At 37.8% G+C, this 16074-nt stretch overlaps 1 protein-coding gene and 1 long non-coding RNA gene across 2 annotated transcripts in view; one reads left to right on the top strand and one right to left on the bottom strand.

Moving 5' to 3' along the window:
• The first annotated feature begins 206 nt into the window (after window positions 1-206).
• LOC118766038 lies at window positions 207-10684 on the top strand. The gene is made up of 2 exons (XR_005001964.1): window positions 207-244; window positions 10514-10684. It is a non-coding gene; the product is annotated as an uncharacterized LOC118766038 (long non-coding RNA).
• A 3056-nt stretch (window positions 10685-13740) lies between these two features.
• Window positions 13741-16074, bottom strand: part of LOC115218916 (spermine oxidase-like) — a 57851-nt gene continuing 55517 nt past the window's right edge. The window contains 1 exon segment of the mRNA XM_036509183.1: window positions 13741-15942. The gene's annotated coding sequence lies outside the window, so the exon portion shown is untranslated.

Genomic DNA, 16074 nt, shown 5'->3' with positions numbered 1-16074 from the left:
ATGCAGGCCTGGCTGTTGGGGGTATTTGTCTCCCCTTCGTAAATATATAAGGACACAGTAAATGTGTCGAAGCCGACAGGAAGCGTTCGATGCTTGCTTCCTAGGGCTAAACAGCGGTGGTGTAATCCCCTACTGTCACGTTAAATTGACAGTATACAACTATTATATACATATATATATATATATATATATATATAGAGAGAGAGAGAGAGAGAGAGAGAGAGAGAGAGAGAGAGAGAGACATGTTTCAGTTATTGGACTGCGACCATGCTAGAGCACCACCTTGAAGAGTTTAGTCGAACAAACCCCCAATATTTTATTATATCTTAAAGCCTGACACTTATTCTCTCGGCCTCTTTTTGCCGAATCTCTTAACTTACGAAGCCGTAAACAAACCAAAACTCTGGTTGTCAACCATTGGTGAGGGACAAACACAAACAAACACAAACAAACAAGAAATTAAATTGAAAATGTAGAGAATATATTAGAATTAATTAGAATTTAATTACATTTTAAGATATTTGAATACACTTCACCGGTTTCACATGCAGATTTTCAAAAGTGTATACTATAAGAAAATTGTGTCGGGAATTATATCTATTCTGGCCATTGTTGTAAAAATAGTTTGTTTTTAAGGTAGGAATATAGTTCAGAACGTTATTTGTTAATGTACCTATTGATTGGTCTACATTCATATATCAAGTTATGTGATAGTTGCACGAGGTTACATGAAAGCTTTTCTCCATGAAAATTAGAAAAGAGAGATATGAATAAGTGATATAATAATTGTTTACATAAAAGCGTTATAGATAATTATTGCTTATTATTCTGTCGAACAATAGTGCTATCAATAAGTGCAAGTACCCTCCCATTGAATAGGCAAAAACATATTCCTTTTTTGTTAACACGGTCTAACAATGATAGCTGCTACATGGATTTTTGTTTTCTTAAGAACAAGTCCAAGCAGATACTCTACAATAATTAATTCATAGAAAAAGGAGAATCGTATATTACTGATGTGGTTGGTAAGCAATCAACCACATATGTTTAATTGAATCAACGTCAAAACAGTTATGTATTTTTTTCTTTTTAATAAACGAACTTTCCTTATTAACTCTTGTTTGATCTGGAGTATTGTCTGCATGTTGATAGAGTGGGAAGACAAGAAATTTGAAGATTTATTTTTCGCACATGAATCCAGATGTTTCCCAAGTGGAATTTGTCTAGTTTTGGGATCACGTATTTGTTGACGATAAATTGTTAATGTCATTCTTAAAGTGAGTTTAGTTTGTCCAATGTAGTCTTCCGTGCATTCATTGCATTTCATGGCATTTGTTATTATTTCTTGAGGAACAAGTAAAATAGTTTCAACAACAAAATCTTGTCCTGATTTAAATTTATAAGCTGTGAGAAACTTATTGAGAACAAAACTTATAAAATTTAAATCAAGACAAGTTCGTTGGTTTCGCTTCTGTTATTATTCACACAGCCAACGAAATATATCTTTGTTCAACAACCCAACAATAGCAATCAACCACACATGCAATTGTTTAATTGAATCAACGTTAAAACTGTTAATTGTATGTGTGTTGTCGGTAAATTTGTATATGTTGATTGTATTTCCATATTTCCATATAACGTTTTGGTTATATGGAAGCGGTAGGGTGGTGTAAACAGGCAGAGTCATAGCTATGCTGTCGGGAACTTCGGTTCCTGGTAGAGCTACCCAAGGCGAATTGGTCTGGCACCGAGCGGTATTAGGGCCGAAGCCTGGCCAACGGGGCTCTGGTGAAAATTCCAAGAGGCATCTGATCGGCAACCGGCGGCTTCGAGGTCGTTCTGTCCCTGCGTCTGTGGAGACTCCGCAGCAAACAGGGCGTCCCGTCACTCGGAATATGCATGCGGGATGTCGGGAACCGCTTGTGAATTCAATATTCCCACGAAACTTCTTCTATGAGAGAAGAAGCCGGCTCAACACGCCCTGGGTGAACGCCATCACAAGTACAAGTAAGAAAGTTTTGGTTTATTAGAAAACACTTAATTGCATGTCAATTAGATAGCTGCTGTCGACGAACTGTTGTTTACAGCTAGAGAAAAATAATATCACTAGGATGAGAGCACTTTTTGAAAGGGTTTTAGTGACTGAAAATTAAATTAGAAATTCGTTTATCTAGCTTTGGTACATGCCTCAATTTAAAGGGCGGATAGAATGTAGGAGAGTTTATCTCAGAATTCCATGTTTAAATTTTGGAATGCGAGATTATTGTTTGTTGTTGTAACTGGGTTCATGTGTAAGCTGGTTTTTCATTTGTTTTACATAACAGCGGCAAGGAGTGACGGCGGAGTAGAATGGAGTACGAGTGTACCTCAACTTATTTTGTTTCAAGTTACAGCTTCTTCGACCTCACGTTGTTTACTTTCATTTTTAAAAGAAATTAATGGAAAATAAATAAATAAATAAATAAACCTCAACTTCAGTCGACTCTTCCGATTTTACGTCGGTCTTAGCGAACATATTTAAAAGCACAGAAATTGAAAAGAAAAAAACCCCACCTAAAAACCTATACTGAAAAACAAAATCAAATACATGTAAAAAAAAATATGTACAAACCATTTATTAAAACAAATATAAGTTACTCTTTACTCTTTACTTGTTTCTGTCATTTACTGCAAGCATGCTGGAGCACCGCCTTTAGTCGAGCAATGTGGTTGGTAAGCAAGTTACTTACCGCTCAGCCACTCCTGCGCCTTAGTTATTATTTTTTTTATAATTAACTAGCAGTATCGCCCGGCGTTGCTCGGATTTGTAAGGGAAATAACTATACAGCATTTTTAGAGAGTTATAGCCAAAAAATAGCAAAAAAATGCATTAAAAATGGAAAAAATATGATGGTATATTTTTTTTAAATCGTTGACTCATCGTAGACATTTTTAGAGAGTTACTCCCTTTAAAAAAATATGCATGAAAATGGAATAAAATGATGGTAAATTATTTTTAAAATCGTAGACTCATTGTAGACGCGCGCTAATACCCAGAAGGGCTCGATATGAATCACGACTATAAGATACCCGGTTTTGGTTAAACTGCACCGCAAAATGTGGGAGTAGTTAGGAATCTAAATCGAAGGGGACAGGCACTCACACAACTACAGTTTTATATATAAAGATGTCGGTATACTTACACAAGTGGGTTACCCACCACCAATTTTGTTTCCTCATAACTTTCAGAAAAATAGATTTTTTTAATGAAATTTTCTACGGGCGTGGCTGTGTGGTAAGAAGCGTGTTTCCCAACCATATGGTCCCAGGTTCAGTCTTACTGCGTGACACCTTAGGCAAGTGTCTTCTACTATAGCCTCGGGTTGACCAAAGTCTTGTGAGTGGATCTGGTAGACGGAAACCCATTGTATACATACATACATACATACATACATACATACATACATACATACATACATACATATATACATGTGTGTGTGTGTGTGTGCATCTTTGTCCCCCATCACCGCTTGACAACCGGTGTTGGTGTGTTCACATCCTCGTAACTTAACGGTTCGGCAAAAGAAGACCGATAGAATAAGTAGAGGGCTTTACAAAAAACAAGTTCTGGTGTCGTATAAGTTTGACTAAAATTCTTCGACGCATGTCAGTAGGTATGTGTGTGCACCCATCAATTTTTTTTCCACGTTAAATTCCGATGTAATCGTAATTTACGCAACCAAAAAGGTATTTGTAGAAGATTCCATTCAAAAATATCCATACGCCTGTATATAAGTATAATGGTTTCTTACATAAGCATCGAACCACAATCTAGTCATCGTACTTGATCGATTCAATCGATCGAATGAACTCGATACGACTTATTACTTCATCAAAACAGAGGGACGAGACTAAATATATTGTAAAGCCGTCACTCTGTTTCTGCCAAATCACCACGCTAAAGTGATTTAATAATGGAGTCTGGTATTGTCTTCACGATTTTAAGATCCGCAACGAGTAATTTCATTGAAAATGTCCGCTTCTTTCTATGTGGTAGAAGAGAGAAAAAAAACTGTTTCTCTATTTACAGCTCAGTAAAACAATATAATTATCGCTTTCCCATAAACTCTCGGGCTGTAATCACTAGTCAAGTTAATGTCTTTATTTCTTAGTAAGACAGTTTATTGAGTCTGACGAACGAAAAACGATCGTCTGCGTCAATGAATAGAAAATACGAAATAAGATTTTCAAGATTTTAAAAGTTAGTTTGCGTGAGGAAGACGAAAGGCATCATACCTACACAAATGCTTACTTTCGCACGACTTAAAATCCTCATAACTTTCCACGAATGCCTTTCAGAGTGTATAGATATAGATTGGCAGAATCGTTAGCACGCCGGACGAAATGCTTAGCGGTATTTCGTCTGCCGTTATGTTCTGAGTTCAAATTCCGCCGAGGTCGACTTTGCCTTTCATCCTTTCGGGGTCGATAAATTAAGTATCAGTTACGCACTGGGGTCGATGTAATCGACTTAATACCTATGTCTGTCCTTGTTTGTCCCCTCTGTGTTTAGCCCCTTGTGGGTAATAAAGAAACAGGTATTTCTTCTGTCGTTACGTTCTGAGTTCAAATTCCTCCGGGGTCGACTTTGCCTTTCATCCTTTCGGGGTCGATAAATTAAGTACCAGTTACGCACTGGGGTCGATGTAATCGACTTAATCCGTTTGTCTGTCCTTGTTTATCCCCTCTATGTTTAGCCCCTTGTGGGCAGTAAAGAAATATATATCGAAATTTGGTATGTAAAAAAAGAAAAACAAAAAGAAAAAGATTGGTACGCACACATATGTATTGACGCGCACATCGCATAATTTTTTCAAACTTTCATCTGAAAGATATTTGTAGAAATTTTCATTAATAAAAAAGTACCCTTATGGAGAAACAAAATAGATTGGTGTGGATTAAATGAAACTCCTCCTCGCCACCCATGAACAGATTTTTCTCAACAAATCCCACTATAATTGTAATTTATACGATCAGAAGAGTATTTCTGGAAAATCATAGGCGTAAGAGTGGCTGTGTGGTAAGTAGCTTGCTTACGAACCACATGATTCCGGGTTCAGTTCCACTGCATGGCACTTTGGGCAAGTGTCTTCTACTATAGCCTTGGACCAAGCAAAGCCTTATGAGTGAATTTGGTAGACGGAAACTGAAAGAAGCCCGTCGTATATATATATATATATGTGTATGTATGTGTGTGTGTGTGTGTGTCATTGTGTGTCTGTGTTTGTCCCCCCGATGCTGGTATGTTTATGTCCCTGTAACTTAGCAGTTCGGCAAAAGAGACCGATAGAATAAGTACTAGGCTTACAAAGAATAAATCCCGGAGTCGATTTGCTCGACTAAAGGCGGTGCTCCAGCATGGCCACAGTCAAATGACTGAAACAAGTAAAAGAGTTTTAAAAATATCCATTTTTCTGAAAATTATGAGGAAGTCAGTATGGGGCACACTTGTGACGGTAAGTCGAGGAGAGATTTAACTTTTTCGAGCATGGAGAAAAGAAGAAAAAAAACTACTAATCTGAGGTGGTGGTGTCTCCCTTATCTACTTACACCCCTGGGGATAATAAAAGAAATCATAATTATTGAATGAGAGAGCAGCGCATGCCATCAAAATATACGAAGTCCAATAAACCCATCATGACTACCCGTCTGATAAGGGTAGACTAGGCACATGCATCATTAAGTGCGCGACGTGGTGATTTCATATGAAGATAAATAGTGCATGACCTGCAGGTGGGACAGTCAACAAAATGAAAAATAAAATAGTTTAAAATAAATAATTTCTCAGTAGCTTAGCTAGGATGGAGTTAAGAGGAAAGTAAGCCCCTGGCGATACTTCCATAGGGGGCGGCGCATTTGGATCTGCTGTATAAACCTGTAAAGGCCTGAAACACCCGTATGGGTAAGGGCAGCGCTTATCCACATGTCGGGGTTCCGCCAGTACAGTCCAGGGGTTCCGCAAGAAGTTACAAAACTGCTAAAATCGGCAGTAATTTCTAATTCTCCTGTGCAGATATGTGTGCATAAGACTATTAAATTATTGCACAGGGGTTCCTCGAGCCAGTGGAATGTTTCCTTTGGGGTTCCGCTCCAGCAAAAATGTTGAAAAGCACTGTTATAAGTGATCAAATGTTGATCTTCAATTTGAAGAGAAATCAATGCGAACAACGCAAGCGGCGGATTAAAACGATTGCAGACGATAATTTTCCCCACTTCCATTTTGTAATCATACAGACCAAAAACAAAAAAAAAAACGTGATACAACGTAGTCTAGTCTAACAATAGAAATTTAGTTCAAGGCTTGGTTGAAAATATCATTTTAATTTTTGTTTGTTTGTATGATATAACGTAAATGCATATCTTTATTAAGCCATTCACTTTTTACAGTTTCTTGTTTATTGACTGTTTACTCTATGCGCTTGGCTCCACGTAAACAGGGGGAAGATTGCCAGGCTTAGAGCAAAGCTGTATGTGAAGAAGACTTAGCTGCGCCATCATTTTCTGTACACACATTTCTCAAATTATTTCAGAGAATTGCGTGTCTTCCGAACTAAGATGGCGTGCAAAGCAATTTTTAAATCACATTATTATATGTCTCTCTTTCATTCCAGACATCTTTTCCTTCTCCCTCAATGAAACTAAGAAAATAAATAAATACTAAAATCGTCTTATGATACTGCGTTGGAGATGTGATACTATCTTAAAAGTAGTGATAAAAATAAATTAATAACGTCAGAAAAATGTGGAAGAAAACCAATTGTAAACATACGAATTTCAAGACGACGAGCAAGGCTTCAAATGTCATCGCACGACCTGCCTGAAATAGCTGCTAAACCCCTATGAAGTCAAGCCATGCTATCTTAAAAACGAACAAATTTGATACTCTAGGCACAGGCGTGACTGTGTGGAAAGACATTCGCTTCCCAACCACATGGTTCCGTGTTCAGTCCCTCTGTGTGGCACCTTGGGCAAGTATCTTCTACTATAGTCTCAGGCCAACCAAGGCCTCCTGAGTGGATTTGGTAGACAGAAACTGAAAGAAGCCTATTGTGTGCGCACGCACACATACGTAGGTATGTGTGTTTGTCTCCTTGTCTTGACATTGTGTGAGAGACACAAATGAATGTTGATTTGATTGAACCAGTACGCAACTGGTACTTAACAAACCGACCTTGGCGCAATTTGAACTCAGAACATAGAGATAGACAAAATACCTATTTCTTTACTACTCACAAGGGGACAAACAAAGGGATTAAGTCGATTATATCGACCCCAGTGCGTAACTGGTATTTAATTTATCGACCCCAAAAGGATGAAAGGCAAAGTCGACTTTGGCGGAATTTGAACACAGGATGTAAGGGCAGACGAAAAACCGCTAAGCATTTCACCCGGCGAGCTAATATTTCTTATTTCTTTATTGCTCACAAGGGGCTAAACATAGAAGGGACAAGCAAGGACAGGACAGACAAACAGATTAAGTCGATTATATCGACCCCAGTGCGCAACTGGTACTTATTTAATCGACCTTGGCGGAACTTGAACTCAGAACTTTGCAGTAGACGAAATACCGCTAAATTTTTCGCCCGGTGTGCTAACGTTTCTTATTTCTTTACTACTCACAAGGGACTAAACATAGAGGGGACAAACAAGGACAGACAAAGGGATTAAGTCGATTACATCGACACCAGTGCATAACTGGTACTTAATTTATCAACCCCGAAAGGATGGAAGGCAAAGTTGACCTCGGCAGAATTTGAACTCGGAATATAGCAGCAGACGAAATACCACTAAACATTTCACCCGGTGTGCTAATGTTTCTGCCAGCTTGTCGCCTTACACACACACACACACACAGCAATATTATGTGAATATCAACCTTGGTACAGAAGTATTGGCAGAATGATATTCCCCGCAGTGCATGCAAACAATTAGACCCAGCTGAATATATTAATCTGCTCTTGAGCTACTCAGACATGTACATTTTATTAAATATACATGAATTGACACCTGTCCTTCAACTGTTACTTAGGGGTCCTGATGCGTGGCACTGCATCAGCATGGCCACAGCTCTCAGCTGAAACTACAGAAAAAAAAAAAATATATATATATATATATATATAGGCCCAGGAGTGGCTGTGTGGTAAGTAGCTTGCTTACCAACCACAAGGTTCCGGGTTCAGTCCCACTGCATAGCACCTTAGGCAAGTATCTTCTACAATAGCCTCAGGCTGACCAAAGCCTTGACAGTGGATTTGGTAGACAGAAACTGAAAGAAGCCTGTCGTATATATGTGTATGTGTATTTGTTCCCCCAACATCGCTTGACAACCGATGGTGGCTTGTTTACATCCCCATAACTAAGCAGTTCAGCAAAAGAGACAGATAGAATAAGCACTAGGCTTACAAAGAATGAGTCCTGGGGTCGATTTGCTCGACTAAAGGTGGTGCTCCAGCATGGCCGCAGTCAAATGACTGAAACAAGTAAAAGAGTAAATAGTATATATATACATTCTTCTATTCAGTTGTTTTGGTCATTTGACAGCAGCCATGCTGGAGCACCACCTTTAGTCAAACAAATAAACCCCAAGACTTATTCTTTGTAAGCCTGGTACTTATTCTATTGGTCTCTTTTGCTGAACTGCCAAGTTACAGGGACATAAGCACACCAACATCGGTTGTCAAGCAATGTTGATGGTGGGGGGGGACAAACACAAACATATATACGATGGGCTTCTTTCAGTTTCCCTGCTGTACACCAGATGTCATCTCATTGGGTGAAGAATGCCATCACAAAACTGTGACTACTTTTTTGGACCAAAACTGGAGGGATTCAACCAGTTATTTATAATATATGTATGTATGTATGCATATATAAACAATTATGGGGCAGAGAGCCAGTGGTTTGTGACCAGTCACATGTATGCTGAGGCTTGCTAAAGGATTTTACATTTGAATATAACTGGGGTACTTATGTGTACACATGACTTTTGCTTCTTCCATGGGTGATTTCATTTATTTCTTATATTCTCTATGGAAGAGGGGAAAATCCATGGGATTAATCCCGAAATTGATTCAATATAGAGATTAAATTTTTAAAAAAAATTCTGTTAGCTTGCCTTCCTCGATTTCAGCACGACATGTATTCACGGTGAATGTATATTGTAATGTGGTAATTGACGATTTAAAGTCTATTCTCAGCATATTGGCATAGAAATTTGTTTTCTTTTGCCCTTGTTTACAATTGTTTATAATTTTCACCTTTCAAGGTATTTTAATATGCTGGCCACTTTGATGAAAATTCTTTTGGGGAAAAATTTTTTATCCCATATTAGAAGTATATATATATATATATATATATATATAAAACAAAGAAATAAGTGATATAGATATATCCTCTTTATACAGCTCAACTGAGCAGGGCTCTGATAGAGTTTCGGGAAAATAAAATTAGGAGAGGAGAAAATAAATTCAAATGCCATAAGATTTTATACATGTTCCAGACTCCTTATGCATCATATTACACTCACTTTATCACCCTCTTCATTTGGACTTTGCAAGTACATTTATGGACTTACACTTCTTATATATTTATATTTATGAATTTTTATGTGTTTATAGATTTTTATTTGTATATGAATTTTTATATATTTATAAATTCTTAGAAATTTTTATATATCATATAGATGAATGCATCTATGTATGTACCTTGTAAACTATGGAGAATTTCGTTAATATGGATTGAATGAATACATACATCAGTCTTTGAATTTTTCTCCTCTCTTTAATTTTATATACATGTTATGTCCTGTTATTATTTTTATTTTATTTGTGTAACATTGTTCGTTTTTTTTCCATCCTTGTTTTTGTATACATTCACTGCTTTCTTCCAAGGAATCTAATGCTCTTAGCTAAGTTTTTCCTTGGAGCTGGCCAGATTGGAGCAATCTCAAGTTATAATCAACTGAAATTGCGAAGATAATCTGGTACTCGACTGAGGAAAGAAAACTTCGAATGACCCGTCTTTGGTTTCTTTGTATCATCTGTCTGGATGTTTTGTTGTCTCATTTTTGTATCACCAAACTGTCCGGATGTTTTGCATTCTTGTCCCATTTTGTATTTATATATATAGTGATAGAAGTGGCAAGACAACAAAAGAATGAAAGGGACCTTGATATTATGTAAATAGAGGAATTTATCTATGTGTGTATGTATATATATATATATATATATACACACACACACACACATATATGAAATGAGACATACACAAAGACTTTAAAAAATGTATTAAATAGATTTAGAGAAAAATACAAATGAAATAATTGAAAAGGAAATTCAAATATATATATTTTTAATTTTATTTTCCTTAAATTTTATTTTACAAAAAAGTATTTATGAATATGAACAATATTTTATTTCATTTTATTTATTATTTTTCTGTGGCTTCTCCACTGCTACTTTTTTACAGGGAGAAGAGAGAGAGAAAGAGGGGAGAGAGAGCTGGTGGAAAGAATATGGATAGGTGATGAATAAAAGTAAAAACAGTCGAAGGTGGATTGTTAAGGGGGAAGAGAGAGAGAAAGAGAGAGAGTACAACATCAACAAAGAAAATTAAAAAAAAATAAATGGAGTCGGGGATGGGGCGGGCAATATGGTGTGTGAATGGATGGATGGAGAATTAGCTTGTGTGCGTCCCAAGAGAGGAAGAGAGAAATAGTGGAGAAATGTATGTACACACAGAACAAGGGTAGGGTTAGGGTAGATTACCACTCACAGCACAGTGATATGAGAGAGGTTGGCAGACAAACAGCCGGAGTGCTATTGGACAGCTCAAATAGACAGATTAAGCTATATGTATGTGTGTGCACATGTGTATTTATAAGAGAGAGAGATTTGAAGGAGAGGATTCGCTCCGTGGCAAGTAAAGAAACACCGTTTCGACCCTGTGCTTGGGGAGACTTATTGAGTCAAGTACATCAACATCAAAAATCAATGGAAATTGTAGCTGTGATCCCTGTGCTGGTGGCACGTAAAAAGCACCAACCGATCATGGCCATTGCCAGCCTTGCCCGGCACCTGTGCCGGTGGCACGTAAAAAGCACCAACCGATCGTGGCCGTTGCCAGCCTTGCCCGGCACGTAAAAAGCACCCACTACACTCACGGAGTGGTTGGTGTTAGGAAGGGCATCCAGCTGTAGAAACACTGCCAGATTAGACTGGAGCCTGGTGCAGCCTTCTAGCTTCCCAGATCCCGGTCAAACCGTCCAACCCATGCTAGCATGGAAAACAGACGTTAAACGATGGTGATGATGATGATTACTCTGGTGTTCCCCAGTTTTCCTTCTTCACAAGAGCCGAAACAAAACTGAGTAACAACAGAAAACACTCATAAAATAATAAAAAAAGATTCTGTAAATTCAAACACACGCACACACACACAAAATAACAGTGCGACTGAATAACACAGCCAATTTGGAAAACAAACACACAGGCACTGTTACCTTTGAAATGGGTTCGATTACTTCAAAGGTATTGTCAGAAAGATCAGCTAAGGATTAACTGTTAGCATTCAAATTACTCTGCCAAATGTAAAGCTTATTTATTCTTATTTGAAGTGATTATGTATTGTCTAATAGCTTAGAGATTTTGGGCATTGTAGGCAGGTGTGATAGGTTAGATCAGGCCAGTTAAAACGTAAAAACAGGAGGTATATTTTGGCCAGATATGGCTGGGTTAAATGTGAAAGGGTTAACCTTTTCGTTACCAACCCGGCTGAAACCGGCTCTGGTTCTGAGTACAAATGTCTTGTTTCCATAAGTTTTAAATTAAAATCTTCCACCAAACCTTAGTCACAATTTATGTTCCTAACACTAGGTGAATGATAACCAAGTTATTTTACTAAATTCTGTGTTATATTTAAAATTAATTGAAAGAAACACAGAGCATCTCAAAATATATACAGTAACGACAGGGTTAAATCTGACATGAGCTCTAGGACTTGTAAGGATAGAGACCCCTAGTTTCCAGAGCAAATGGAAGAAATTATAACACACCTGTGAATGGGATGTTGGTCCTTTATTGGGTCAACTGCCCAGGTGTTGCTAGGACTCGTATTACAGCAGAGTAAGCTGGAGCAGCATGAAATGAAATACTTTGCTCAAGAACACGGACATCTGATTGACACCACGAGCTTACAATCAGGAGTGCAACACCATAACTGCCAGGCCACATGCTTTCACAGAAGATTGAAAATATAATGAAAAAAGAAAACAAGAGGGTCTATAGTGATATATATATATATAGATGCCAGTGCCGCCCCGACTGGCCTCGTACCGGTGGCACGTAAAAAGCACCATCCGTTCATGTCCATTGCCAGCCTCGCCTGGCCCTCGTGCCGGTGGCACATAAAAAGCACCATCCGTTCGTGGCCGTTTGCCAGCTCTGTCTGGCACCTGTGCGGGTGGCACGTAAAAAGCACCCACTACACTCACGGAGTGGTTGGCGTTAGGAAGGGCATCCAGCCGTAGAAACACTGCCAGATTTGACTGGGCCTGATGAAGCCTTCTGGCTTCACAGACCCCAGTAGAACTGTCCAACCCATGCTAGCATGGAAAACGGACGCTAAACGACGACGACGACGACGACGACGACGATATGTGTGTGTGTGTGTGTGTGTGTGTGTGTGTGTGTGTGTGTGTGTGTGTGTGTGTGTTTTAAAAAGGCTATTATCTCTTTAATGATACAAGATCTCAGATCAAGTATGTGTCTACATGTGTATTCGTGTGCATAAATAGCTTTGTGATACCCAGGGGCAAGTGTCTTCTACTATAATCCCAGAGCTGACCATTGCCCTAATAACTGCTTCTAATTTTGTAGGCACAAGACCAACAATTAAGTTGACCCAGGAATTTGATTTCATTAATTCTGAAAGGACGAAAGGCAAAATTGGTCATAGCAGAATCTGAAATCAATACAAAGAACTGAATGAAATATAACAAGATATTCTGTCTGATGCTCCAATGGTTCTGTCAATCCACCAACCTGACAATAATGCTTTCTATTATGGACACAAGGCCTGAAATTTGATGGTCAGTAACATCAACTCCGTTGCTTAACTGGCACTCATTTCATCAACTCTGACCAGATGAAAAGTAAAGTTGACCTCAAGAGAACTTGAACCCAGAATGTAAATCAGACGAAATGCTACTTAAGCGGTTTGTCCATCATGCTAACAATTCTGACAGCTCACTACCTTAATAATAATAATAATAATAATAATAATAAATAACAATGATTTCAAATTTTGGCACAGGACCATCAATTTTAGTGAGAGATGCAAGTAGATTACATCGACCCCAATATTCATCAACTCCCAAAAGGACAAAAGGCAAAGTCAGACTCGTTGGAATTTCAACTCCACACATATCTGGAAGAAATGCTAAGCATTTTGTCTGGTGTTCTAATGGTTCAGACAAGTTTACCACCTTAATAATAAAAATAATAATAATAAGGCACAAAGCCAAACACTGGTGGAAAGATATTGACTGATACATATAATTTTCGTTACTTTAAGAGCAGGACCAATTTACTGAGGTTTACTTTACTGACTCCAGAAGGAAGAGAGACAAAAGGTGTCTGCTGTGAGATCTGGACTTAGAAATGTCGAGATGGAACCAAACACTTCAAGGTCCTTTAGGTCTTCTGACATAATGCTTTACACTCACTCATCACATTGCTAAAGAAATAGAAGAGAAAGAGAGAGAGAGAGAGAGGGTGGTGGTGGAGGTGATGAGACAGAAAGACCACCACACACACACCCCTATATACAAGCCTTTTATTTTTAGCCTAGTTCAAATCATTGGGAAGGATGGAGGGAGGTGGGCAGCGTGGAGAGAGTCAAATTAGCTCCAGATTGTTGCATTAGGATGAAAACCAGCTGATGCGGAAAAGTGGGAAGTGGTGGGGAACAGTTCTAAGTCTGGTAAAACAAAATTTGTTTTAAATTTAGGCACGCACATTTGGAGACATATATATCATTTAATGTCTGTTTTCCATGCTGGTATGAGTTGGCAGGTTGACAGGAGATGTCCAGCAGAAGTACTGTCCAGGCTACAGGTCGGTTTTGGTATGGTTTCTATGGCTAGATTACCTTCCAAATGCCACCACACACACATTGCAAGAAATTAAGAAGCAATGGAGTGAACCATCAGCTTCAAATGAATCTCTCAATGTATATATGTACATACACCCGAGCCTGTGGGATTCTAAGTTGCAATGAGGGTTAACTTTTGGATGAATAAATAAAGTCCTAATATATCAAATACCCTTCCTTCTGTAGGCATTTATACCCACATTGTTATGTATTCACATACATACATACACAAAGGAAGTTTATCAAGTGTCATGTGGACAAACGCCACCCTGATTAAAACCAGGGTATATTAACCATCATGTGATGTAAACGTGCAAGGTTAGACACCCAGATTCACAACTGGTTTAAATTTAACCCATCAACACTCTGAGGGCTCTTTGCAATCTAATGTTTATATATTTACATCGCTTTGAACTAATCGCTGTATTATTCTCGAAGCTTCAAGATTTCAATGATGTGACTGCTTATTTTCAGGATGACATTATTGAGTAGGTGTGAGAGGCTGGATCCAGCCAGTTTGAACACAAAACACACAATATTTGGGGCAGATATGGCCAGTTTAAGTGCCAAAGGGTTAAAGCCAGCACAATGACCATGTATGTACGAGGCATTTAAACCAGCAGGTGGAAGCAAGTCCACTACCTCACACTCACCTACTATAACTAGTCATTCTATTTTTACCTTATTTGTATACATACATATTTAATACTTGTATGTGTGTATGTGTATATATATCACTACTCATTGCACCTGTCTCCTAGCATTGTTTCTAACTGATTAATATTAACAATTTCTTACACTGGCAAAAAAAAAAAAAATTTTTGAGGAGCAGGAACAGGTGACTGACTGGTGCTTTATTGTATTGATTCTCCCCACCCTAGAAATCGATTGACTGGTACTTTGTTCTGTTGAACACCCCAGAAGGATAAAAAGGCAAAGTTGATCTCAGCTGGATTCGAGCACAGAATGTGGGAAGGATGGAACCAAAATAGCACAAGGTATTTTTACATTTGGCATCAAGGTTTCTGCAACTCCATCACTGCTTTTCTATTAGTAATAAATAATTTCAATCAGCCTGGGCATTTATTTTGTAAGCTGACCAGAGTGAAAAATCTTGCCTTAAGGGGTAGAAGGGGAAAAAAAAAAATCAACAAAACAAAAACCAAAAGGGCCCACACATGTAAAGTTAGATATGAACTCAACAGCCACAAGTGGGGAAACCTAGTATTATTGTAATTACTAAGCCATGTTACACCTGTACATTTTTGGCCTTAATTCTAACAAGAAAAGAGGAAAGGAAATTTGTGGTGATGAGGATCTTTAACGAAGGAAATTATATATTTCAAAAAAAAAAAAAAAAAGAAAAAAAAAGAAAGAAAGAAAGAAAAAAGTTGAGGATGTTACATCTTTGACATTTTAAATAATAAAAATGCACCCAATTTTTTTATATATATATACATATATTTTGTAAAAACACACGAGAGAGATATATGCATACAGCCTACAAGTGCTTTAAGCTTGAGACCCAACGAATGTGCTGAACAGCAGCACTCACACACATACATACACACACACACAGCTTTCAAAATGTAAATGAAATGTGCACATTTAGACATGCAGCTGTATTTATGACTGCACATGCAGTCATTATAATGTAGATATGCTTCAACATATACAAGTGGATGCACACACACACACATACATACAGACATACATACATACATACATACACACACACACACACACACACTTCTGACTATGTAGAAATGTAGCATGCAAATCTACAAGAATATATATATATTTTGTTTTTTAGATAAATACAGAAAATATTTACATATATATACACATATATTTATATGTATATACACATATATTTATATGTAT

Source organism: Octopus sinensis, linkage group LG14 (assembly GCF_006345805.1).
Source record: "Octopus sinensis linkage group LG14, ASM634580v1, whole genome shotgun sequence".
Taxonomy (NCBI): domain Eukaryota; kingdom Metazoa; phylum Mollusca; class Cephalopoda; order Octopoda; family Octopodidae; genus Octopus; species Octopus sinensis.
The sequence above is the reverse complement of the archived record's forward strand: the minus strand, read 5'-3'. Positions and strand labels throughout refer to the sequence as shown.